Here is a 5,000-nt window from a genome sequence, read left to right as displayed (position 1 = left end):
TGTATCAGTCATATGGTTCCATGGTGTAATGGTTAGCACTCTGGACTCTGAATCCAGTGATCCGAGTTCAAATCTCGGTGGAACCTTATATGCAAGTTTCCCTTGAGATAAAAAAAGGTTCTACTTATGCAATAGGTTTGATTCAAGATCAAGGCTAGAGCATACCTTTAACATACACAAAATGTTCATAGCTATGCACTATGCAGTTGTCACATACTACTTTTAGGGAGCCCTGACCAATCCGTCGCGTGATATTGTAGTCTCTGACTGCCTTGTTTTGTTTTTGTTTCTTTTTAATAATGTTTGCTTTGTATTATTTCGTTTGTTTACTTGTATCAGTGGAATGGTTCCATGGTGTAATGGTTAGCACTCTGGACTCTGAATCCAGTGATCCGAGTTCAAATCTCGGTGGAACCTTATTTGCAAGTTTCCCTCAAGATCAAAAAAGGTTCTACTTATGCAATAGGTTTGATTCAAGATCAAGGCTAGAGCATACCTTTAACATACCCAAAACGTTCAAAGCTATGCAGTTGTCACATACTACTTTTAGGGAGCCCTGACCAATCCGTCGGGTGATATTGTAGTCTCTGACTGCCTTGTTTTGTTTTTGTTTCTTTTTAATAATGTTTGCTTTGTATTTGTTTGTTTGTTTACTTGTATCAGTCATATGGTTCCATGGTGTAATGGTTAGCGCTCTGGACTCTGAATCCAGTGATCCGAGTTCAAATCTCGGTGGAAACTTACTTGCAAGTTTCCCTTGAGATCAAAAAAGTACTACCGATGCAATTGCTTTGATTCAAGATCAAGGCTAGATCATACCACTAACATACACAAAACGTTCAAAGCTATGCACTATGCAGTTGTCACATACTACTTTTAGGGAGCCCTGACCAATCCGTCGCGTGATATTGTAGTCTCTGACTGCCTTGTTTTGTTTTTGTTTCTTTTTAATAATGTTTGCTTTGTATTATTTTGTTTGTTTACTTGTATCAGTGGTATGGTTCCATGGTGTATAGGTTTGATTCAAGATCAAAGCTAGAGCATACCTTTAACATACCCAAAACGGTCATGGCTATGCACTTGTCAGGTACTACTTTCAGGGCACCCTGAACTATCCTTTGTGGGATATTGTAGTTCTGACGACCTTGTTTTCTTTTTGTTTTTTTATTCATGTTTGCTTTGTATTTGTTTGTTTGTTTACTTGTATCAGTCATATGGTTCCATGGTGTAATGGTTAGCACTCTGGACTCTGAATCCAGTGATCCGAGTTCGAATCTCGGTGGAACCTTATTTGCAAGTTTCCCTTGAGATCAAAAAAGGTTCTACTTATGCAATAGGTTTGATTCAAGATCAAGGCTAGAGCATACCTTTAACATACCCAAAACTTTCAAAGCTATGCAGTTGTCACATACTACTTTTAGGGAGCCCTGACCAATCCGTCGCGTGATATTGTAGTCTCTGACTGCCTTGTTTTGTTTTTGTTTCTTTTTAATAATGTTTGCTTTGTATTATTTTGTTTGTTTACTTGTATCAGTCGTATGGTTCCATGGTGTAATGGTTAGCACTCTGGACTCTGAATCCAGTGATCCGAGTTCAAATCTCGGTGGAACCTTATTTGCAAGTTTCCCTTGAGATCAAAAAAGGTTCTACTTATGCAATAGGTTTGATTCAAGATCAAAGCTAGAGCATACCTTTAACATACCCAAAACGGTCATAGCTATGCACTTGTCAGGTACTACTTTCAGGGCACCCTGAACTATCCTTTGTGGGATATTGTAGTTCTGACTACCTTGTTTTCTTTTTGTTTTTTTATTCATGTTTGCTTTGTATTTGTTTGTTTGTTTACTTGTATCAGTCATATGGTTCCATGGTGTAATGGTTAGCACTCTGGACTCTGAATCCAGTGATCCGAGTTCGAATCTCGGTGGAACCTTATTTGCAAGTTTCCCTTGAGATCAAAAAAGGTTCTACTTATGCAATAGGTTTGATTCAAGATCAAGGCTAGAGCATACCTTTAACATACCCAAAACTTTCAAAGCTATGCAGTTGTCACATACTACTTTTAGGGAGCCCTGACCAATCCGTCGCGTGATATTGTAGTCTCTGACTGCCTTGTTTTGTTTTTGTTTCTTTTTAATAATGTTTGCTTTGTATTATTTTGTTTGTTTACTTGTATCAGTCGTATGGTTCCATGGTGTAATGGTTAGCACTCTGGACTCTGAATCCAGTGATCCGAGTTCAAATCTCGGTGGAACCTTATTTGCAAGTTTCCCTTGAGATCAAAAAAGGTTCTACTTATGCAATAGGTTTGATTCAAGATCAAAGCTAGAGCATACCTTTAACATACCCAAAACGGTCATAGCTATGCACTTGTCAGGTACTACTTTCAGGGCACCCTGAACTATCCTTTGTGGGATATTGTAGTTCTGACTACCTTGTTTTCTTTTTGTTTTTTTATTCATGTTTGCTTTGTATTTGTTTGTTTGTTTACTTGTATCAGTCATATGGTTCCATGGTGTAATGGTTAGCACTCTGGACTCTGAATCCAGTGATCCGAGTTTAAATCTCGGTGGAACCTTATATGCAAGTTTCCCTTGAGATCAAAAAAGGTTGTACTTATGCAATAGGTTTGATTCAAGATCAAAGCTAGAGCATACCTTAAACATACCCAAAACGGTCATAGCTATGCACTTTTCAGGTAGTACTTTCAGGGTACCCTGACCAATCCGTCGTTTTATATTGTAGTCTCTGACTGTTTTGTTTTTACTCATGTTTCTTTGTGTTTGTTTGTTTGTTTGTTTGTTTGTTTGTTTACTTGTATCAATCATATGGTTCCATGGTGTAATGGTTAGGACTCTGAATCCGGTGATCCAAGTTCAAATCTCGGTGGAACATTATTTGCAAGTTTCCCTTGAGCTCAAAATACGTTCTACTTATGCAATAGGTTTGATTCAAGATCAAGGCTAGAACATACCCAAAACGGTCATAGCTATGCACTTGTCAGGTACTACTTTACTACTACTAATACTACTACCGCGATCTGGAGCTAACAGCTGTTAGCATCAGACCCTACTACCTGGCGCGTGAATTCTCACACGTCATCGTCCTCGCTGTCTACATCCCTCCACGTGCGGACCCTGAGACGGCACGAGAGACCATCTGTGGGACCACCTCTGCTCTTCGGACCCGGCACCCGGAGGCATTCGTCATCATCACCGGTGACTTTAACCACGTCACCCTGGACTCATCTCTCCCCACAATGGTCCAGTGTGTAGACTGCCCCACACGGAAGAACAGAACCATCGATCTGTTCTACGCTAATGCTAAGGAGGCATACACCGCCACCCCCCTCCCTCCACTAGGTAAATCAGACCACAACCTAGTGTACCTACAGCCCACCTACATCCCGCTGGTGAAACGGCTGCCAGCAACAACACGACAGGTCAGGAGGTGGTCCCCGGAAACAGAGGAGATGCTGAGGAACTGCTTCCAGATCACCGATTGGGATGTTATTGTGGGCTCACATGGGGAAGACATTGAGGGGGCAGCTCAGTGTTTTACAGACTACATAAACTTCTGTGTGGACACCGTGGCCCCTGTCAGGACAATCAGGTGTTACCCCAACAACAAACCATGGGTAACCAAGGAAGTCAAGGCTGTCCTGAACAGGAAGAAGCGGGCGTTCAGGAGCAAGAACGAGGAGGAGATGAGGAAGGCCCAGAAGGAAGTGAGACTCTGCCTGAGGGAGGCCAAGGAGGCGTACAGGAGGAAGCTAGAGAAGCAGCTGGGGCGCAACCAAGTGCGGGAGGTCTGGAATGGGATGAGAACCATCACCGGACACGGGAAAGGGCGCAGCACTGTGGAGGGGAATATTGAACGAGCGAATGAACTTAACAGCTTTTTCAATCGGTTCAGCTCCCCCACCACTCCCGGCTCCTCGTCCCAGGCCTCTCCTGGCCTACAGACCTCTCCTGGCCTACAGGCCTCTCCTGGCCCTACAGACCGCTCCACTGATGCTCCCTCCTCCTGTGCTTCCTCTCCTTCCACCCCTGCCACTTCTCCCGAGCCCACTCCAAGAACTGAGAAGCTCAACGGCCCCACCTCAACCACTGGACTTCCAACCTCGCCACAACCTCCTGCTCCCACCACGACCGAGACCATCATCACTGCAGACCTGGTGACGACAACGCTGAGGAGGCTCCGTCCCTACAAGGCGGCTGGACCAGATAAGGTCTCCCCAAGACTCCTCCGAGCCTGTGCTTCGGAACTAGGGGACCCCCTGCAACAATTGTTCAACCTCAGTCTGCGGCTGGGGAGGGTCCCGTCACTGTGGAAGACCTCCTGCATTGTCCCTGTACCCAAGAAAGGACGCCCTACTGAGCTCAACGACCACCGACCGGTCGCTCTTACCTCCCACGTAATGAAGACCCTAGAGCGACTGGTCCTGGAGCTCATGCGTCCACAGGTGCAGGGTGCTATGGACCCTCTCCAGTTTGCCTATCAGGCCAAGGTTGGGGTTGACGATGCTGTCATGTACCTCCTCCACCGCACACTCTCCTACCTGGACGCCGGGGGCTGTGCCGTCAGAGTGCTCTTCTTTGACTTTTCGAGTGCCTTCAACACCATCCAGCCCCAGCTCCTGCAGGATAAACTGACCTCCATGGCTGTGGACCCCTACCTCGTGAGCTGGATTACGGACTACCTAACGGACAGACCCCAGTACGTCCGTATGGGGGACTGCTTGTCTTCTATGGTGACCAGCAGCACGGGGGCGCCACAGGGGACCGTTCTATCCCCCATTCTCTTCACCCTCTACACATCAGACTTCAAGCACAACTCGGATACATGCCACATACAGAAGTACTCCGATGACACCGCGATAGTGGCATGTATCCGGGAGGGTGATGAGGGGGGGTACAGGGCATTGGTGGCTGACTTCGTGGAGTGGTGCCAACAGAACCAGCTCCAGCTCAACGTCTCCAAGACAAAGGAGATGGTTC

The 5,000-nt window shown here is 45.6% G+C and overlaps 8 non-coding genes across 8 annotated transcripts; all 8 read left to right on the top strand.

Annotated features, from left to right (window-relative positions):
• Window positions 1-14: 14 nt before the first annotated feature.
• Window positions 15-86, top strand: trnaq-cug (transfer RNA glutamine (anticodon CUG)). The gene has a single exon. It is a non-coding gene; the product is annotated as a tRNA-Gln (tRNA).
• Window positions 87-345: 259 nt separating this feature from the next.
• Window positions 346-417, top strand: trnaq-cug (transfer RNA glutamine (anticodon CUG)). Its single transcript has one exon. It is a non-coding gene; the product is annotated as a tRNA-Gln (tRNA).
• Window positions 418-669: 252 nt separating this feature from the next.
• On the top strand, window positions 670-741 carry trnaq-cug (transfer RNA glutamine (anticodon CUG)). The gene has a single exon. It is a non-coding gene; the product is annotated as a tRNA-Gln (tRNA).
• Window positions 742-1,216: 475 nt separating this feature from the next.
• On the top strand, window positions 1,217-1,288 carry trnaq-cug (transfer RNA glutamine (anticodon CUG)). Its single transcript has one exon. It is a non-coding gene; the product is annotated as a tRNA-Gln (tRNA).
• A 252-nt stretch (window positions 1,289-1,540) lies between these two features.
• On the top strand, window positions 1,541-1,612 carry trnaq-cug (transfer RNA glutamine (anticodon CUG)). The gene has a single exon. It is a non-coding gene; the product is annotated as a tRNA-Gln (tRNA).
• Window positions 1,613-1,861: 249 nt separating this feature from the next.
• Window positions 1,862-1,933, top strand: trnaq-cug (transfer RNA glutamine (anticodon CUG)). Its single transcript has one exon. It is a non-coding gene; the product is annotated as a tRNA-Gln (tRNA).
• A 252-nt stretch (window positions 1,934-2,185) lies between these two features.
• Window positions 2,186-2,257, top strand: trnaq-cug (transfer RNA glutamine (anticodon CUG)). Its single transcript has one exon. It is a non-coding gene; the product is annotated as a tRNA-Gln (tRNA).
• A 249-nt stretch (window positions 2,258-2,506) lies between these two features.
• Window positions 2,507-2,578, top strand: trnaq-cug (transfer RNA glutamine (anticodon CUG)). Its single transcript has one exon. It is a non-coding gene; the product is annotated as a tRNA-Gln (tRNA).
• The last annotated feature ends 2,422 nt before the right edge of the window (window positions 2,579-5,000 follow it).

The sequence above is a fragment of the Antennarius striatus genome, chromosome 12, assembly GCF_040054535.1.
Source record: "Antennarius striatus isolate MH-2024 chromosome 12, ASM4005453v1, whole genome shotgun sequence".
In the NCBI taxonomy this organism is placed as follows: Eukaryota; Metazoa; Chordata; class Actinopteri; order Lophiiformes; family Antennariidae; genus Antennarius; species Antennarius striatus.
This window is presented reverse-complemented; position numbering and strand designations above follow the sequence as displayed.